The following is a 21,630-nucleotide window of genomic DNA, read 5'->3' as shown; positions in this document are numbered from 1 at the left end:
CTGGTCTCTAGGAGGTGAAATGCTAGACTAGGGCCTCCTGAGGGGGGCCTTCAACATATGGCTTAGAGAAGTGCCTGGGAAACTGCAGTGTAGTAACCTGACCTGGCAGCCTTTTTTTTTTAATGGTAGGAGAGGGAAAGGCATTATTACAGGACCAGAGGCAGTTCAAGGGTTAGCAGGTTGGTCCAGTTTCATCCCTGATGTCACCCCATTGAGGTTACTGGAGTAGCAGTGGAAATAAATTAGATCAGTTGTTTTGAGGTACCTTTTTTCACTGGGGATAAAACTACTACAAGTAACACACAGCATAAAATAGTTCCTGCTGATGCAGATTACCCGGCTAAGGTGGAACTGTCAATGGGTGTAAAAGATGTGCTTTACTTGTCCAGAGAGAGTTACAGTATGTTTGGTCTGTACTGGTGGCCAGGCAAAAAAGCATATTAAAAAAATGGGTACAGGCACCATTCTTAAATGGTGTTTACAATGGTCTGTTAATGCTGTTTTCTCCCCACTGTAGATGAGATCTTTAGAATACCGCTGTGGATGGAAACATTGGTTAAGATCCTATCAGGGCTGACTCAGTCTTTCATCCTTTTAGTAAGTTAAGTAGTTGATTGTGTGGATTGGATGAAGGCTTACAAACTAAGATGTTGTCCCCTCTGCACAGGCATTCTTGCGTCTCTGAAATGCAGCCATGGTGGTCGTGGCCACCAGGGGAGTTTTCCTGCAGCCACTACAGACTACTGGGCAGAGATGAGGGAGGGGGCAAAGCAGCATCCAGGGACTCCAGGGGAGGGCATCCGTCCTTCCCTCCCATCTTCAGTCACGGGACTCAAAGGGTTGGCTTCAGTCCCCCTTCCCTGGTTCAGCCAGAGGTTCCGGTGGTGGGCTTCAGCCTCTCCCTTCCCCCCACCCCCGCTAAGCCGCAGGGCTAAGGGGGTGGGCTTAATCCCCCTTCAGCCTTAGGCTCTGGTGGCAGGATCCGTGCTTCAGCCCCCCACTGCAGGGCTCTGGGCTTCCACCCCCCAGGGTGGCAAGGTTTCAGCACCCCACAGCTCCAGCTACAGCACTCCAAGTTTGGGGCTCCAGGCTTCAGCCTCTTCCCCGGCTCCAGCTGTGGGGCTCCAGCTCTGGGCTTCACCCCAGGGGGGCAGGGCCAGCCTTTCTTGCCAGCATGGTCAAGGGGCAAGGAGCAGGGTGAGCTTGGGGTGCAAGGCTATTGAAGGTAGCTTGGGGTAATGGGGGGCTGGAGGAAGCAGCAGGGCCCGGGAGGGCAATAGGTAGCCTGGGGTGGGGCTGGGGGAGGCAATGAAGGTCAGGGGGAATCCACTGGGGGTCAGGGGAGGCAGCAGGAACCAGAGGCGATGGGTGGGGGGTCAGGGGCACCTAAATACATCAGTACATTATTTTTATTATTGAGTTTCCAAAAAAACCCACCCTACATAAATAAATTACAATGATTTTGGACATGCATATGCACATATCCATTTGTTTTTCCTAAAGTTAATTATATTTTAGGATAATTTGTTAGAGCGGCCACCAGTAAGAGTTGGTGTCCGCACTCTGAGGCCACCAAAAAAATTGTTCAGAGAACCCAACCTACTGGCACTTTTCATGAGAGCACTGATGTGCCCTGTTGTCTTTGGCCAACGTTTTTGGTTTTGCATCGGGCTTTGTATCAATTGCTGGCCTTCCTGCCACCCTCCACTCTACAGGTGCCTGTATTTTAGCAATGGTATTCTCTGAAAAGCTTTGGGATCCTTTGAAAGATCCTGTATAAATATAAATTAATATTCATGCGTAGATAAGACCACCAAATCCTGTGACATGGAAAGGTATGTCCAGCTGCTGGAGCCCACAATGTGTTATATGTGTTATAGGTGACACTCTGTGCAGCAAAGCAATATTTAATTACTCTATTATTTAGCTGTATACGGCTCAGTGAATATGCTTGAGGCTATGTAGAATTACAGGACTCTTTTGGAATTAAAAGGATCTATGATCAAACTAAATGTTGACTGCAAGATTTTTTTTAGTTAAAGCCATGATTGGCTATGACTAAATCTAAAGTTCTCTTCTGTATGATTATGGTTAATTGTTTTGAGAAAGAAGTTGCGACACTGAACTCACTGTTTTTGCCAGTCTCAGCAGCATCCTTCAATAATCCCTTAAAACAATTTACTTTATTAGAAGTGATTGGGGGAGGGTGGAAGTACTAGTTAGACGTGAGACTTTTTATTTAAACCATTTAGCGCTTGTGAAAGTTGCTGGCTTGACAAGTCTGGAAACTGAAACCCTGTTTATTTATAATTAGATATAGCATAAGCAGGTGTCTTCTAGAAGCCCTGACCCAGCAAAACACTTAAGCACATGCTTACCTTTTAAGCGTGTGAATAGTCCCATAGACTTCAGTGGGGCTACTTGCAGGGCAAAAGTTAAGCACGCACATAAGTCTTGCAATTTTATAACGAATCTCGCGATATTGGGTTTGTTTTTTTCTTAAAGTCCCAGCTCCTACAGATGAGATTGCATGAGAATCTCATATTTCATTAAATAAATAAGAGTCCTAGCCCTCCTGATTGGGGAGATCTGCCTGAAAATGTGGAGCAAGCATTTCCTAAAGGACCAGAAAACATAAGGCAACTAAAAAGAACTGAAAATGTATTTATCTTAAAAATTAGATTGTTTTAAAGCATTCTCATGATTCGGGGCAGGGGGCTAACTTATGATTTTTGAATGCTTGGGATTGGTGATTCTTTGAAAGCTTTGCTATGAAAAAATATGCTGTTTGGTCTGTCGGAATGGCAATAAAAACTGATCTACAGCATCACTAGATTTGTAATATTTTAAAACTTTTAATTTTGTTAAATGCCCAACTTTGTTTAGCATTATAAGGCTACTATAGCTATGACATTGTGTTAGTATGGGTGTGGCTATGCAAATGAGATTGTCATCATGTCAGTATAAAAGTGACTTTGCAAACATCTCTCTTAATCCTGATCATGTCCAGTTATGAACTAGATATTTCCAGATGGCTCAGCAGACTCAGAATGAACTGGGTCTTGGCTGTTGCGTAAAAGTGCTGTGCCTCCTTTCTTAACTGATCTGGCTCCTGAGTGTTTAGTAACCGTTATGTAATAACATACTGGTCATCTGTCCCCTCTCAAATGGTGGGAATTTTGTGAGATACCCTGTTGTCACAAGATTTCTGCCATTTTGGGCTGAATCCAAACCAAATCCAGAAAAGAGACCCTTTAGAGTTTTGGACATAAAATCACAGAGTAGAATTCAGATCCAGGGATTCAAATCCAAACCCTGAAATTCAGGGAGGGGGGAGTTGAAACTGGTGTTTTCCCTATTTTGGTCCCTCTTTAATTTCCATCTAATTAGTGACCTGCTAGAGCTGCCTGTAGCAAACAATGCTTATTCTCAATTTCCTTTGTTTGTGGTTTTAAATGCTACCTATCCATTCATCAGGAAATGTATAGACATATATTTACCCACACACCATGCTACCTCAATACTCCAAAGGCAAATATGCCAGTACCTTTGTATGAAGGTGGTAAGGAAGCTGAAAAGACAATCAAATCTCCAGGAGGTTGCCAGCAGTTCCTGCTGCAGTACAATCACTGAGCTCAGTTAGCTCATATTTCATTTTACACTTAAATTGTAACAGTGGCACATAGGCCTGAATTAGGTCAATGCCATTTGATAAAGCAGAAGACAACTTGTACAAAGTGCTATCAAACGCAAAAGGAAAAAAACCCACGTCTGTTCACACTGTCTCCTTCCAAGGCCAGAAGTGACAAAATGTCTCAGGTAAAACTGGCATAACCAGAAGCAAGTTATTTCTGGCCTAACTGGATAATATCAGAAACCTCATGAAATATTCCTATTCTCACAAGACGTCCTGCCCAATTTTGCATACTCAGCCGGCTCAGGTATTTTAGATAAGGATGGCTAAATGTAATCCAAAGCTCTGGGTACTTATCTGAACCAAACTGAATCTTTAGAGTGTTCACCCATAAGTACTTGCAATGAAATAAACAATAAAATTATTTAAAAAACTGGACAAACCCATTGCTCCATTTCTAGATATGAGTATGCACTGTTTTCCTAAGCTGTCAGCTTTACATTTTCATATGTGTGATTCTGAGAGAGTTTTTCACTAGGGATGAATCTTCTCTATCAAATACACTCGAGCTACACCACAATTTTTCCAAAAGCTTACCTAGGATCAAAAACGAGAGACGAAAATAATGGTTTCTATTTTATGGGTCTGTTAAGTTGTTTGTTTCCTGTGCTCCCCCACCTGTCCGGCTGTATCCATCTGTTGTTCTCTCGTCTTACACTTAGATTATGAACTCTTTGGGGGTGGGGACTGTCTTTTTGTGATGCTTGTGCATTGCTTAGCACTATGGGGCTGGAGCCTCTCGGTGCTATCGCAATACAAATAATCCCAAATTGACAACTCTCACAAGTCTCACACTATTTGGTGTCTTTTTGAAAGCCCCAGTGGCTGGAACCAAAAGATTGCTTGAAAATCTTGGCTTTCATTTCAAAGGAAGAGTCTTGTCCTCGTGGCATATAGAGAAAATCTTGAAACTGTGAAGCTAGTGTACCCCCAATACTCAGAAACCAGAAGGTAAATAAAAAAAGAATTCAAAATGTATTATTTAAAAAGAAAAATCCTCGTTTTGGGGGTAAGGAGGGCTGACTCACGATTTTGAAATGCTTTGGCTTGGCAAAACTGATAACCACAGATCCCACAGCTGGATAATTAGGCTGGCCATTTCAAATTGTTTTGCAGTGACGGGACATTTAGGAAGACCAGTGACAATACTTTATTGGATGAATTGCACGGTATAGAAAAGCTGGAAAGTTTGTTCACCTGGTTCCTTCGACTTTCAGCGTGTTCCAGGAGAGGCTCTGCTTGAGTTGCCTGGTAACATATACAAAGGTACCTGCAGGTTGGTTCTCTCATTGCAAGAACTTTCTAAGCACGCTAATTCCTGTGAGAAATATCAGAAACGTTTTTGTTTGGACTGCTGCAATAAACGTAATCCTGCAAGACAGAAACATAGTAACATTGACATAGATACATGAAGCACAGGGGCAGAATTTTATTTGCGTCTATGTACTGAAGATTTTCTTTTGTTTCTGAATTGGATAGAGTTCTCAGTGCTATAGGCTAGCCAGAACTAGCCCTAGTCAACACACTCTATAATGCAAGTACAGGAACCTTCAGGGAACTAGGTACATTAATCTTCCAGTTATTTTTGCTCTACCTCAGTCTCCTTGAAAGTGTTTATTTTTAGCAATTCCTGATGTACATGTATGATTTAGGTCAGTGACTTTCAACCTTTCCAGACTACTGTACCCCTTTCAGGAGTCTGATTTCTGTTGAGTACCCCCAAGTTTCACCTTGCTTAACTACTTGCTTACAAAATCAGACATAAAAATACAAAAGTGTCCCAGCACACTATTACAGAAAAATTGCTGACTTTCTCATTTTTACCACATAATTTATAAAATAAATCAATTGGAGTATAAATATTGTACTTACATTTCAGTGTATAGTACATAGAGCAGTATAAGCAAGTCATTGTGTGTATGAAATTTTAGTTTGTACTGACTTCACTAGTGCTTTTTATGTCACCTGTTGTAAAACTAGGCAAATATCTAGTTGAGTTAGGGTGACCAGATGAGAGGAAGAAAATATCAGGACACCGGGGGGGCAAAAAAAAAAAAAAAAGCAGAGTGCTGCCGACGGAGCGAAATATCGGGACAAACAGCTAAAAATTGGGACGGTCGTCTGGTCACCCTAAGTTGAGTTGATGTAACCCTGGAAGACCTGTGTATACCCCCAACGGTTCACATACCCCTGGCTGAGAACCACTGCTCTAAGGACTTGTCTACATGGGAAAGCTAAGCTAAGATAATAATATAAGCTAGGTATGAATTTAAACTGATACACCGGAATTAACCCTCCACATCATGTGGACACTTATTCTGATATAAGAATGCCTTTTGTTTGGTTTTGCTTCTGTTGCTTCAGAAGCAGTTTAATCTAAACAGATAAAAAAACACTCTTCCTTTGAACTGAGAGCATACACCCGGGGTATTAGGCCATTTTATAACTATAGCATTTTACCTACTCTGATATAATTATACTGATATAACTGGTAAAACTTCCTCATTTTTACCTTTCTCTTCAAACCGTCCCTCTGCCCCTTCACTTTTTGCAGTGTGGTGAATATGGGGGAGGTCTTAAAAATGGAGAGAATTTTTCCAATATTTTGAAATGAGTTTTTTCAAAAATGTCAAACTTTGACAAATATTTCCATTTCAATTTTTTTTAAAAAGAAACAAAAATGTGTTTAAAAAAAAAAGAAATTTTGCATGAAACAAATATTTTATTTTAGATTAAACCCAATTTTTTGGTGGGGAAAAAATCTTTGATAAAATTTCAGCCAGCCTAGAAATTTGGGAGCTAAGCCATCTGGCATTTTCTTGGTTACGATCTTCATTGATTAAATGGTTTACTAAAGTGTATCTGATATGGGAGATGCACACAGTGTTGGGAAGTATTTTATTATATTGTTGCAGCCTGCAAGCTTTTAATTTGGCCCTATCAGTAATAGGGAGAGAGGGTGTATAAACTAGTGGTTAGAGGAGACTGCAACTCAGGTCTTTGGGTTCTATTCCTCACTCTCACTAATTCACTGGCTGACTTTGTAACTCACTTAGTCTCTCCCTGTCTCGATTTATTATATCAATAACCCTTCCAAAAGAATTCTCAGAAACATGTATTTTTTACAATTGTTCTGAGCAGTTCTTCATCACCCACATGGCTGCTAACTGCCAGCTTTTAGCAACATACCCACCCTCCTTGATTTGCCACTTTGTAAAGTTCAGAGGGCTGAACTATACAGAGGTTTGTATAAACACTGCTACAGGATGGGAACCTGTATGCCAAGTTTCAGCCTTATGTGATTTTAAATGGGTGGGGTATGTACGAAACAACTGAAACAGGGCTTATAATGGATATGCTGACAGAACCTTATATATATATTGTCTGGTGCGACAGGGCTCCACTTTATATTCATTTGGCGTTTCTGGCTTCCCACTGCAGACTTTCAAATAGGTTGTTGTAATATCCTAGTTACGTTTCTGTCTCAGTTGGTGTGCAAATTTTAGTCCTGGTGTTAGAGGATGTGACTCCATTGGACAGCACTCCATCCACTGGCACCAGGTCTGAATTTAGTTCAAAACATTTGGTGTAATTTTAGGAGTTTTTTTCCACCCCCCTTCCCAAAGCCAAAGCTGTAATTTTTTCTCCTGAAATATAGAGGCTGCTGTTATTTGCTGTGCCATGGTTCCATTTTCATTTTGACAGTTCCTATCTCCTCTGCTGGGAAGAAGTGAAATCACATTTCCCATGAGCTATTGTTTTCAGACCTTTCTGATGAACAATGTTACTTCTGGATGCTGGCCAATTTCTGAAAACCATGAGAGAAATAAATATCAAACAACAACATTTCCCCAAAGGTGACAGGTTCATGTAGCAGAACAGAGTGAAATGCAGCTCAGTAGCTGACAAATTGCTATAGAGTGACCTGCAAATAGGGATGAGGAAATTGGACTTGTGCCCACTCCTCTTTTGCAGTTGCTTCTTTAAGATGTATAATAAAGTCCTGAAAGAGTTTTTAAAAATATCCCCTGGTTGTCTTACCTTAGAATTGCAGGTCTTTCTGCATTGGCAGAGTTTAGTTAAACTGTAACATTTCAGAAGCCATGAGAGGGGAGGGGAAGACATTTTCAGCTGGACTCTTTAAGTAACTTTATTTTTTGTAAAAAGCAACAAAGAGTCCTGTGGCACCTTATAGACTAACAAACAGACATATATTCACCCACGAAAGCTTATGCTCCAATACGTCTGTTAGTCTATAAGGTGCCACAGGACTCTTTGTTGCTTTTTACAGATCCAGACTAACACGGCTACCCCTCTGATACTTTATTTTTGTATGGTTTGATTAATGCATTTATTCAATCATTAATTTAACATTTGGGATGAAAGAAGCCTTTGTTAAAGGTCCATTCAATTACGGTACAGGCATTCACAATAAAAATCCTTGATTTACTCATAGATCCTTTAGCACAGTGGCTCTCAACCTTTCCAGACTACTGTACCCCTTTCAGGAGTCTGATTTGTCTTGCATACCCCAAGTTTCACCTCGTTTAACTACTTGCTTACAAAATCCGATATAAAAATACACAAGTGTCACAGCTCATTATTACTGAGAAATTGTTGACTTTCTCATTTTTGCCATATAATTATCAAATAAATCAACTGGAATTAAGTATTGCACTTACATTTCAGTGTATAGTACATAGAGCAGTATAGACAAGTCATTGTCTGTATGAAATTGTAGTTTGAACTGACTTTGCTAGTGTTTTTTAATGTAGCCTGTTGTAAAACTAGGCACATATCTAGATGTGCTGATGGTACCCCCTGGAAGAACTCTGCATACCCCCATGGGTACACATACCCCTGGTTGAGAACCACTACTCCAGCAAAACCAGGAACGGCTGAATTTGACATACCTGATTGTGACGGGTTTAGGGTGACCAGACGGCTTGATTTTATCCGGCTTTTTTTTTCTCCGCCCCCCTGCATCCCGATATTTCATCTTTGTCATCTGGTCAGCCTAGACGGGTACCCCCCCCTTTGGGGTGCTGCCTGGAACTGGGGTACCACTGAGCCTGCCTAACTGACAAGTCTGGGTTCCCTTTACACTGTACTGCTATGTAGCCTTTCAAACCCTTCCCCAGGCTTCAGACTGCACTCTTCCAGCACACATACAGGTAAGAAAATAACCAGCTGCAGCTATACACACAGATGCTGACATCAGCTCTGTATGGGAAGGAATTGCCCAGTACTCAACTGCGCACCTCCCTCTAGAGGGTAAACCCAAAATTGTACTGTCTTGCGCTGCACGGAGAACTGAACAGCAGAAACTCATGAAATTCGCCCTTCCCTCACTGTGGAAAGGGATATATGTAGCTTTCTGCCCCAAGTTATGATTTCCACACGCTGGCTTTAGACCAAACAAAACAAGTTTATTAACTACAAATGGTAAGTTTTAAGTGATTATAAGGGATAACAAACAGAACAAAGCAGATTACTTAGATTGTGTGTTTGTTTTATTTGCTAAGCTTAATATACCAAAGAAACTGGTTATAAGTAGCAAATTCTCACCCTAAATGTTGTTTTAGGCAGAGAGTTTTGAAGGCAAGCTGCACTTGCCAGATAAAACACCAGATATTCCTTTCACAGGCTAGTCAACCTTCTAGCCTGGGCTCAGGCCTTCTCCCCTAGCCCAGTCTTTTTGTTCTCGGGTGTTTCCAGCAGTCCTCTTTCTTGGGCAGGGAGTCAATGAAGAACGAACCATGATGTCTCTCCCCTGCCTTAAATAGTTTTTGCATATGGCAGGAATCCTTTGTCTCCTAGTGTGATTTTTCCCTCCACACTCCCCCCCCCCCCCCCCGATCAGTGGAATACTAGTATTATCATGGAGTCCAGTCACATGTCCCTGCAGCCATAACTCAGAGGCTGCTTGTAGTGTCCCCAGGAAGGCTTCCTGGAGATTAGCATCTTCAAAGACCTACTGTTTTCCCTAATGGTCCTTCCCAGGGAGCCATCCAGGCTGATTGCATTCTGTCTCATGGGCATTCCCCAGGTGTAAACACATTTGTAATAGATGCATAGACAATATTCCTAACTTCAGATACAAAAATGATACATGCATACAGATAGGATAATCATATTCAGTGAATCATCACTTGTTCCATGATACCTCACATGACCTATTTGGTATAAAATACATCATAGTTATAGCATAATCATAACAATATCTCTATGAAGAATATGGGGTTAATGCCACAGTGATATTAAAAACTTTATAACAAACATTTCAGACAGTTTTTATCATTAAAAAAGCGCAAGCTCAGTTTTAAAAAAAGTCATTTATAGGCTATCTTGAAATCAAAAATATTGTAAGCTGTTTGTGGTAGGGGTAGACTTTTTGTTGACCATTTATACGAAGATGATTGACATTTATTTTCAACATGGCTTACCTAAGTGCGATGATGGTGGGATTTGGTTCCTGCCTGTAATCACTCTGCTCCCTTGCTCCTACCTAACTCAGCATCCTATTTGCTCCTTGATGATCTGCATCGTTTCCTCTTCCAAAAGTGCATCCCAGTCTCTTCTCAGTTGTGTGTGGCCACACAGATTGCCCAGGTAAGTCATAGTCAAAGAAGTGTTCCTCTTGGTGAGTTAATACAATGGTCTCAGAATTATTGGGGCTTACCAGGAGAGAGAGCCATAGCGGACTGCTTCCATATTATCAAGAAAATGATGCCTTACCTCCTGGCCTAGTTTCATAGTTGGGTTCTGATGAAATAAGAGTATTGCATGAGTAAAGGAGAAAATAATTGTCATATTTCAGAGTAGGCTTGAACTTCTGTTGTAAACAGCAGTGAACAGGTGGATGACTGACGTGGGCTACTCAAGGATCTTTCATCAGGGATCATCCGAACATGAAGGGGACCCTCAACAGTAGACCCATCAGAAAAAGGGCACTGTCTGTGGCCTTTGCTTAACATTGTTTTGGGTGAATCTAGTGCTGATGAAAGTAAGTGACTAACGATGGCCAGAGCCATGTATAACACAAGCTGGTGCTCTGAAAGCTTCCCCGACAGAGCTCTATCAATGCCTCTGTCTTGGCCACTTTCAATAATAGATACTAGCTGTTCTACAGTTGATTTATTCTTGAGCAAAGACTGTGAATTGTGCCCATTTGTGAGGTGTGGTGTTTGTCACGTTCACCAATAGAGACTAAGATGTGGCCCACCAAACGTACTGTGACCTAAGCTACCATTTGCACCCTTTTTTCCACAGGTAAAAGGCTAGTGCTATAACCCATTGCACCTAGCCCTCCAATGGGAATTGTTAGGGGGGAATGACCAGATGAGTTTTGACTTGCATAACTGCTTTTTGTCTGAAGCAGAATAATGGGATAACATCTTTGTTTAGGTCTAGAAAACAATTTCACAAAAGGACAACACTTCCCATATGGGGTCTAGATTTTCAAAAGTGGAAGCCTTAACAGTAGGCTCTTAAATCCACAATGAGGCACCAAATAAGAGGTCTGACTTTTCAGAGAAGCCGAGCATGCAACAATGAGGTCGGCTGGAGCTCTGGCTGCACAGAACTTCTGGAAAGCAAACCATTTATTTAAGGATTTATGGATTTAGAAGCCTAATGTTAAGCTCCTACTTTTGGAAATCTTGCTCTTGATTCTGTGGGACTCTTTTTGCATGGTTGTGGGGGTGTGGTCACTTGAAAAATTAGGTATGGTGCTCTTTGATACAGTGGCCACTATTAAAAAGCCATTTACCAGCAGTTACCACACCACAATAATGCTGTTATTTCCTTCTTAGAATATAGACAAATATTATAGAGGAAGAAGCAATGTGGTCTAGTGGTTGGGGCAGTGGCCTGGCAGTCAGGGGAGCTGGGTTCTATTCCTGGCTCTGCCACTGAGATGCTGGGTGACTTTGGTCAAGTCACTTCACCCCTTTGTGTCTCACTTTCCCTTCCCTGCCCTTTGTCTATCTTGTCTGTATAGATAGTCAGTGCCCTGAAAATTTTATAGTGTGATTAGAACAATAATTGTCTCCAATACCAGTGTGGGCAGCTAGGTAAATTTTGATATTCTATTGGCAGGGACTCCCAACGGCTTTTGAGGAAAAGAGTTTAACTCTAATTGTCCTATCATTCATCCTGGTGCCTACTTTGTGTTCACACTCTGAGCTGTCAAAATGATAATTATCCTCATGTTTAATAAAATGAACAACATGCTTTTTGATAACACCACCATCCCTTTTATACAGTGAGTTCTCTTCACCAGTAGCTCTCCAAGAACTGTACAAAGGAGCTCAATATTATTCTCACTTTTTAAAAATGTGTAAACTGAGGCACAGGGAAGTGAAATGACTTGCTCCAGCAGGCCAGTGGCAGAGCCAAAAATAGAATCCAGGTCTCCTGAGACCCTGTTCAATGCCCTAGCCAGTGAGTCACTCTGCCTCATGTATTGCTATGGCATTAATCCTTACAGGATCAGGCCATTGGAAGTGTCTGTGATAGAGCCTGTATATCCCCAAACTGTGCTTCTATTTCTCTGTGTGACGATCAGACCCAAACTCCTTAGCTCATGGACCCGCTTGGGGCATGACTGACAGATTTATGATAGAACACAGTTTCCTCTGTTTGTCTGGCAGGGACTGATCAGGCTTTGTGATTATGCAGCTGACTTCTTGCTTGGCTAACACTTCCAGCTGGATTCAGAAGACAGGAAATGATTTAGCTAAAGGCTTTCAGTGACAATTAACAGAATTCCTGCTGATAATTTTTCCCTCCAGTGTATTTATTTTTTTTCTAACAGGCTTTCAGTAGCTACAAAGTGCCATTGTGTAGGTGGGTGCAATACAAATATTTGAGTACTTTTATAAACAGCCTTTCATTTATGTTTCTGTTTAAAGCACTTTTTCATCCTCCAACTCCTCGCTATTCCAGTCAGTGGCCACAGCAACACTAACACTTGCATTTGTTACCAGACAGTCATCCTGAAGAGCAGCCCAGCTAGTGCTGACTTCCACGTGTCAGTTTGATATATAGGCTTACTCTTAATTTCTGCTGGGCAGGTCAGCCTCATGCAAGAGGGTAGCTATTGCGAGATGAACCTAAATAAGTGTGTGATCTGGGAATCGCAACCTCTGGCTCATGATCCTGGATGGGGGCCGTTTCATGCCTACATCAGACGTGTGCAGCCCGAGTTGTAAACTGCTGACTTTGGCAGCAGTGGATTTGGGATTCTGATATAGGACTTGTGGTGTCTAAGGAAAGGGGCTTGAGCTAATGGTGTGGGGGTAGCAATGGCATTGTGAACAACTGAAATTGTGTTTTTAAAAAAGATGGATTTCTCTGGCACTGTCTGGGGCGAGGTGTTTGCTCTTGTGAAGAGGGAAAATGAGGCTTGCTATTATGGGCTAGCAATGTATGGCTGTGGTGGAGAAAGCAGCATATGGGTCCTGGATATGCAGGTTAGAAAACTACTGGAGTTGGACTCAGGACACTATGACATTCCGGGGAGCAATCCAGGCCAGGGAGGGACTGTGTCACCACTTGCCCTGCAACTTGGGGTGCCTCACAATGCTTTGCTGCTGCAGCTCCCAACCCGGGCTGCTCACCAACAGCTAAACAGCATGCAGGTCACACCCTGAGTGTGTGTATAGCCACAGCCCTGGTCCAACACACTCTTCATCCCTTATTTCCCCCCTAAAATGTCTGTTCTGCGCTGACCAGCCCTCTCCTGGACAGTCCAGATTTGTTAAGTCTGTTGCCCTTCTAAGGGGATCAATATACAACAGTTTGCTTCCATAAATGGAGTTACTCACGCAGTCTAATGACAACACAGCATTAGTTTTAATTAAAAAATTGTTGATTTAAGTACAAGGAGAGAGATTTTAAGTGAGAATAAGTTATTAAAGTCAGAAGTGGTGACAAGAGAAATAAAGATAAAACACATCCTAGTGCTAAACTTAACAAGCTAGACTTGGTTCAAAGTAAAATTCTTACCACATGCTTCCAGCAACAGGGCTGCCCAAACTTCAGGTCAGGAGCTCTCCCCAGAGTCAAACAGGCTGGTTTCTTTTGTCTTCTTAGGTGAAAGAGCGAGAGATGGGTAGGGAGAGATAACTTGGGGTGGTTTTGCCCCTCATTTTTATAGTTCAGTTACCCTTGTAATGCGTTTTCCTGTGGGTTACCCCTACATAAAGTGCATTCCCGCTGGCAGGACAGAGACGAGGCATCTTGTAGTGAAAGAGGTTTCATGCAGCTGTTTGCTAAGATGTGAATGTTTGTTCCTGCCCACCTTCCTTGCCAAAGCAAGGCCACACAATAGGTGATTGCCCCATCAGTTTTGATGACACCTGGCTAGAGGTGTCAGCTTTGTCTTTGAGAAACAGGTTTACCCACTCCTCAGACTTGTCTGGTAAACACACTTCAGTCATAATTTCAGCTTAAGTTCATGAATTTACATTGGCCACAGAGGCACGGTTGGGATCCAAATCTTTTTAAAGTTTGGGACTTTTCCTATCCAAGGTCTTATTTGACTCTTTAAAAAGAGACTGACCAGCCACAAAGCTTGTATCCCTTATTTGTGTTTTGATTTGGGTTGGGGAGGAAGCCTAAGAAATTATGCAACTGGGGAACTGACTGCAACAGTCCAATTTTTAACAGAACCATTACAATTCTGGAAGTAAGGTACAAGTGACATGGATATTCACAGTAGGGTAAATTTACCCCTGTTTGGAGATCTCTATTTTGAGAGCTTAAGAGGTGCATAGGCTTTGTGCTGGGGGTGTGTTTCACCCAATGATGTTTATTACAATATGGTTCTCTGAATAGGAAATCATTAAATTTTTTTTTTTTTTTTGCAAGCATAATAAAATATTTATTTTAGGCTTGTAATGTGGTTTAATTAATCATAATTTCTTTATTTTGTCATTAACACATTATGAGGAAGTGCTGTATGTAAAAATGACAGGGGCTTTCCTTGTATGTATATGGTGCACAGGAAAACTGTTTTTGCTTACCTTCACACCAATTTGAATATTGAGGGTTCAGATATTCAGCTTCCCTTAACCTGACCATTATGGGATTTGCATTCTGTGTAGAAGGAACTCAGAAATGAAGCAGAGATGGGAGGGGTAGAAGATAGCACAGGCTTCCCTTCAGCTAGGAAAACAAATTATTTAAGTTGAGTTACTGCTGTAAAAAATTACTTTTAGATAGTTGGAGTAGGTGGGCAGGGAGGTGAGAGAGATGCTGGTTTTGAAAATTAAACCATTTTTAAAAAAAGAAACCCAAAATAGCCTGTGCGATTTGCAAACGCTTGACTTCCACAAGGTTCCCCCATCCCTAATTATAAGTGATATCTGGTTCATATTTGTGTTGCTATGTATTACGTTTGTGGCTTTGTATGACACTGTTTTGTGGTTAAATTCTAGCTATTTTTAGGTTTCTGTTTATCTAGAGGTTTTATGGCATCCCTCCCCATGGTATCTGAGCACAAATAGGTAAGCACAACAGTTGTAGCCAGCCCTTATGTGGCAGAAGAGTGGGAGGGCTAGGAGTAAGAAGACCCTGTGCCCCCACCCCCTCTAACATGGCCTACATAACAACTGCCAAGAATCCTAGTTCCTTCACTCAGAGGAGAGGGTAGAAGGCAGAGTTGTGGCAGAGCTGGCCAGCCACACAGAATGAGTTTGCTGATCCCCTTAAAGGGAGTGGAAAAATACTCCCCACCCTGTCCCCCACAGCACAACAGAGATATAATAGGACAGCTTAACCCTTTGTTATTAAAACAATAAAACAGTCTGAAAATACTAGACTGTCCCTGCTTGATGATAACCTGTTTCTCTTTAGTCACTTTGGTGTAAATCCTGTGCTCTTTACTTAGGCCAAACTCCTGTTGGCCCTGTATCAGGGATATGTGCCACATATGCACTACTGAAAAAATTAAATAAAGGTCCAATGATCACAGGATGTTAAAATAACCAGATTCATAACTGAACTGTGTATCCAAATAACTACACGCAGTACAGAACCCACAGGCTGCTGATATGAGAAAACAATGAGGACTAAATCTGTGGAGGTGCCTATGTCAAAGGTCAAGTTTGAAGGAAAAACTGTAATGGCTGAGCTAATTACTCCCAATATTTTAGTCATAACTCTCCATCAAATTCCAGAGGAACCACGACAATTTTTGTCTCTGAGTGCAAAGATTGCTTGGATATCAATGCTTGTTGAGGAGCTACCCAACTGCAGTGCTAAATTTAATAATCCTTTTTAAAAGAAGGCTAATGATGTATCATACTCCCATTTCGCTGGATGCAGCTGGAAGAAGGAGACTAATTGGCAATGCATTCAGCTGTCTGTAGCTCTCCAGGCCTGCCTATACCCATCCTTGCCCTTAAATGCCAGATGCCGTTGGAGTAGAGTGTCTGTCTAAAACTCTGAAAAAAAAACTTTACTTTTTAATCTCTTAATCATACACCAATGCTTCTTCTCTGTGCTTGTATAAATATAGGTGTAATAGAGATACACACGCTATGGAGTGTGTGCGTGCGTGCACGCGAGCGAGTGCTTACATGCTGAAGGGAGGATGTCATTGGAATTTGCACCAGTGTAAATAAGAGAGGAATCTGACACCCTTGTTAGGTTAATCCTCATCTTCTGAAATTATCATCTCGTCTCTCTATAGCTGGTCCCTAAGGCACAGTAGAAGGCAGTGTGGGCTAGCTTGCTCTGCCAGGATATCAGTAATATTTCTTTTATGCAAATAACAAGAAACCAGATCCTGCAGTCCTCACTCAAGCAAAATTCCAATTGAAACAAGTGTGAGAGGTTTTTTGCTTGATTCAGGTCCACAGGGATTGAACCGGATCACAGTATTTTCAGCGCTCTTCCATTTCTGTATGTTGGTCTCTCTTCTCTGGTTCTGATCTTCCAAACCATGACTGGGGTTTCCACCTCAGTTTAGCTGCTGTCAATTTACAGACCTCTTTTATGTCACTTGTGGCATTATGGACGACCTAGTAGAATTCTTCAACATCTCCAGAACGCTTTTTCCTGGAATAGAATGGCTACTGTTTTAGACCCAGAGGTGGCTGAGTGATCCTTGTGTATACCTCGTGAAAATCTATTTTCAGTTAGCCTAGGGCAACACAATTGCAACCAACAGGATTGCACTGGTGTAACAGAGAGTAGAATTTGGCAGACATTTTGTAAACCAGCTTGGAAACTTTCAGGATGAAAGGTGTTCAATAGATGTTGGAGAATTCTATCGGTTTTCCTAGTAAGGATTAGGTAGTGGTAACTGACTACTGAAAAAAAACCTGTAGCTTTTGTAGCAACGAGTCTCTATTCAAGCAACTGTTACTGATTTTTTTTCCAGATAGGCTGAAATAGAAGATGATGGGGACAGATAATTGTTACTTTTGCTTTGTAGCTGTATGCTAAGATTTCTCCAGTTGATCGTGTTACACTTCACAAACTCAACCTGGCCTCACAAGTTAAAATACATTTGAGACCTGATCCTGCCCTCATTTAAGTAAATGGGAGTTTTGCTATTAATCGAAACAGGATTGGAACCGGGGTGTTGTAGGTGGCTTCGTGCCAAGTGATATAAAAAAAGGGAGGGGAGGAGACATCCAACTCCTAGAAGCATCTGCCTGCAATTTTGTGTAGGCAAAAGGCAAACCAGTATGTTTGTTGCTTGAGTTAATGAACCAGTTGTTGGAGCTGTTTATACAAGAGGGTTCTCTAAGCACTTACTTTTGCTTATATATGGATCCCATCTGCTAATCTGGTGGCAGGGCAACAAAGGCTGGAATAAGAAACAAAATGTCTATGTTAGAAATATTCGCTGTGCATTCCTCAGTGCCTCTAGGCAAAGAACTACCTGTGTGGACTTGATTAGAGGACTGAGGTTTACTTGTGGTGTGTATGGAGCTTTAAGAACCATGGTGATTCTGTGCAATGATGGTAGTGCAGGGGATCTGAGCGTGGGATTCAAACTCTCAGCCCCTTGTTCCCAGGTCATCGGGAGGTTGGAGGACTGCACTCTTAGCAGGAAAAGGAGGACCCTTTGCTGCATTCTATTCTCCTGTCTGACTGACACGGGAGTGGCAATGGCCAGCTCCAGAGAGAACTGTGTCCAGGCATCTTTAGCTGGAAGGTTGGCTGTCCGGATGCAATGCTGAGTTGAGAAGGTTGAGTCAAAAGGGCACAAGAAATTATTTTATTTTGACTTTCTGAAGAATGCTTTTAAAGGATGTGTGTCAATCAGATATATACAAGAACGCTTTGCTTTTGAATGATCTTAAATAAATAAATAATGGCACAAAACAAAATATCTTCTTCTTCGAGTGATTGGTCATATCAATTCCAGTTAGGTGTGCGCGTGCACCACGTGGAAGGATGTCAGAAACTTTTACCCTAGCAACTACCCGTCAGGCCAGCTGGGGAGCCACCTGGAGTGGCGCCGAAATGGCGATCTATTAAAGCTGCTGCCGGCCCGACCCCCTTCAGTTCCTTCTTACCGCCTGTGATGGTTGTTGGAACAGTGGTCTCTTGTCTCTTCAAGTGTTCCACTTATCCCTAGTGTTCTTTCTTATCCTCTTTGTAAACAGTTAGTAGTTAGTGTTAATCTTTCTTTTATAGTGTTAAGTGTAGTTTAGCTGTTAAAGGGCGGTTTTGTCAACGACTGCCCTGCGGGGCCCTGGGGCATGCCGTCTCAGGGCTTCAAGCCTTGCAAGTCTTGCAGCAGGCCTATGCCCATGGGTGACCCCCACGACTCCTGTCTTAGGTGTCTGGGGGAGAGCCATCAAGCAGATAAGTGCAAGATTTGTAAAGCGTTCAAACCCCAAACGCGTAAGGAGAGAGAGTTCCGTCTTAGACAACTCCTCATGGAGTTGGCCTTGCGGCCCTCTCAAGACGCAGGCCCGAGCGCCTCAGTGCGGAGCACCCCTCCGGCGGTATCGGCTCTGGCAACGCAGAAGATCCTGCGGTCATCTCGGGACCGGCATTCTCCCGGGCCGCAAAAACGCCCACCTCAGCACCGCTCCCATTTCCCGGTTGCTACCAAGAAGCAAGCTGTGGGAGGACCTTCTCATAGAATCGAGACAGTTGTCACGGGCCCGACGGTGCAAGACCCTGGACAGACCTCTGATCAAGTCACCAGGTCTCGATCTCTTCAGACCACCCCTCCACATGAGACGGTGTAAGTGGAAGAGATCATTCTTCCGTCCACGCCGGACACCTTTGAGGCAGCGAGAGGCCTCATAGAGATGACAGCTCCCGGTGCCTCCGGCCCCAGCACCAGCCCCAATTCGGGTCTCGGTGCCATCCAAGGGCAAGCCAGCGACCTTTCGGCTGTCAGACCCCGGACCAGCATCTCAGCCCTGCTCAGAGTCCCGGCGTCATTCTGAGTCCCGGCACTGCCCCAGGTCTTGGTCTGACTCACGGCACTGGTATGACTCTCGGCACTGGTCCCGCAGTCTCGAACCTTGGAGCCGCTGACGCTCGAGGTCGTTTTCGACTGCTCATACATGGTCCCGCTCGAGGTCCAGATCTCGATCTGTGACCTCGTGGCACCGTTTGGTCTGACGTGCTGCGGGTTCCCGATCCCCGGGTCAGCGATCGCCATGGCGGCACTGCTCTCCGACTCAACACCGATCCCGGTTGCGGCACCTCTCCACATCGCAGCACCACTCACCACGCCGGCACCACTCACCGTCCCGGCACCGCTTACCAGCTCAGCACCGCTCACCGTCACGGCACCGATCGCGGTCACGATCAGCCTCAAGGCGCCGATCACCATGTGACCCACATCTGCCAAGAGACTCGGTGCCTGCGTTGATCCACTCCTGCACTGCCCCTCCTTGGCCGTCGCGGTCTAGATCTCCTTCTGGCAGGTCGGAGAGAGCATCTGGGGTCTCGGACATTCCTCACTCTGGCCCAGGAAGCCTCGGTCAAGTCCCTCCAGCGACCCACTGGCAACCCCAGTGGCAATTTTGGACACCCTGGGCATACCATCAAGCCCAGGGCGCTCCCCCAGTTGCCCGGCCACCGTCTCGCTCGAGCAACAGGCCTCCTGAGGCAACCTTTAGCTGCCCTCCTCCTGACACAGATCAAACTGTGGCTCCAGCGCCTCCGACAGAGGCTACTCCATCTCCCCAGGAGGAGCCTCCCACGTCTGATCAGGATGTTCCAGCCGCATCTGTCCTGCCGGTGGAGTCATCCTCATCCTCTCCTGACGAGGCTGTGGCTGGCACGTCCATGTCTGGACCACCTCCTATGGACTTTAGGATCCTCCAGGAGCTGTTGAGGCATGTGGCCCTCAATATGAACCTCCAAATTGAGGAAGTTGTGGAGTATGAGGACCCCATGGTGGACATTCTAGGCACAGAAGGGCCATCCAGGGTGCCCCTTCCCATGAACAAAACTATACAGAACAATGCAAAGTCCCTCTGGCAGACCCCTGCCTCCATCCCCCCCACAGCTAAAGGGGTGGAGCGAAAGTACTTTGTTCCCACCAGGAGTTATGAGTATCTGTTTACCCACCCTGCCCCATGTTCGCTGGTGGTAGATGCGGTAAATGCCAAGGAGAGACAGGGCCAGCAGGGGCCTGCTCCCAAATCAAAGGACGCGAAACGGCTGGACCTTTTTGGGAGAAAGGTTTATTCTACTGGGGGTCTCTCGCTGCGGATCGCTAACCAGCTGGCGATCCTCAGTAGGTACAATTTTAATTCTTGGTCTGTGGCCCTTAAGTTCCAAGATCTTCTCCCATCAAAGGCTGGTACGGAACTGGGGGCCATTGCTGAGGAGGGTAAGCTGGTTGCTAGGACTTCCCTCCAGGGTTCCCTCGATGCGGCGGACGTGGCTGCGCGTACCCTGGCGTCAGGAATCGCTATGCAGCGGAATGCCTGGCTTCAGTCCTCCAGCCTCCCGCCTGAGGTCCAGCATACCATCCAGGACCTCCCTTTCGATGGCCAGGGCTTGTTTGCAGATCAAACTGAGTCCTGCCTGCATACCTTAAAGGACACCAGAAACACAATTAAGTCCTTAGGTATGCATACCCCGGTTACCCAGAGGAAGCCTTTTAGGCCACAGACCACCCAGCAACGTCCTTTCCCTCTGAGACCGAGGCAGAACCCTTCTCGTCAGAGGAACAGATACTCCCGACATAGGCCGTCTCGTCCTCCCTCTGGACAAGGACAAGGACAATCTAAGCCACCCCCGGGCCCTAAGCACCCATTTTGAAGGTGCGCCAGAGGATGGACTACCAGTTCTCACCCAGGACAGTCATCCCTTTCTCAATCGTCTATCCGGTTTCTACCATGCTTGGTCCCATATTACCTCGGACCGTTGAGTCCTCCACACGGTGCAAACGGGATATTCTATCCAGTTCCAACAATGGAAGGGTTAGTGTTATGTCCAATAGAGCTGTAATTTAAAAGCAATTGTAACCCTTAGCGGAGGGGAGGTTCCCATGGTTCCTACCCTGCTTGCCACCTAATTAATACAGGAGTTTGAAGTGCTGTCCGCTTCTGTCTGCCCCATCACCTTCCACCAGTCCCCTACTGCTGTTGGGTGGAAACCCAAAGTTGGACACTTCTCAGACATCATAGCAGGAAGTTGCACTGTACTGGTGGACAGTCTATTCTGCAAAGCTGAAGGCTCCAGGTTCAAACTCGGATAAAGCATAACAGGAGGGGCTGTTACAATTGCACATGAGATAATTTATTTTGAAGCAGTGTAGCTTAGTGTAAAGGGGACTAGACAAAGCCTCAGGAGTCCTGGTTCTAGTCCTGCCGCTGCCAGTGGCTTGCTGTGTAACCTTGGGCAAATTACTTTATCTCCATGTACCTCCATTTTCTCATCTGTAAACTGGGGATAATGATGCTTTAAAGCATTTTGAGATCAACGGATGATAA

Source organism: Trachemys scripta, chromosome 1 (genome assembly GCF_013100865.1).
Source record: "Trachemys scripta elegans isolate TJP31775 chromosome 1, CAS_Tse_1.0, whole genome shotgun sequence".
Lineage (NCBI taxonomy): Eukaryota > Metazoa > Chordata > Testudines > Emydidae > Trachemys > Trachemys scripta.
This window is presented reverse-complemented; position numbering follows the sequence as displayed.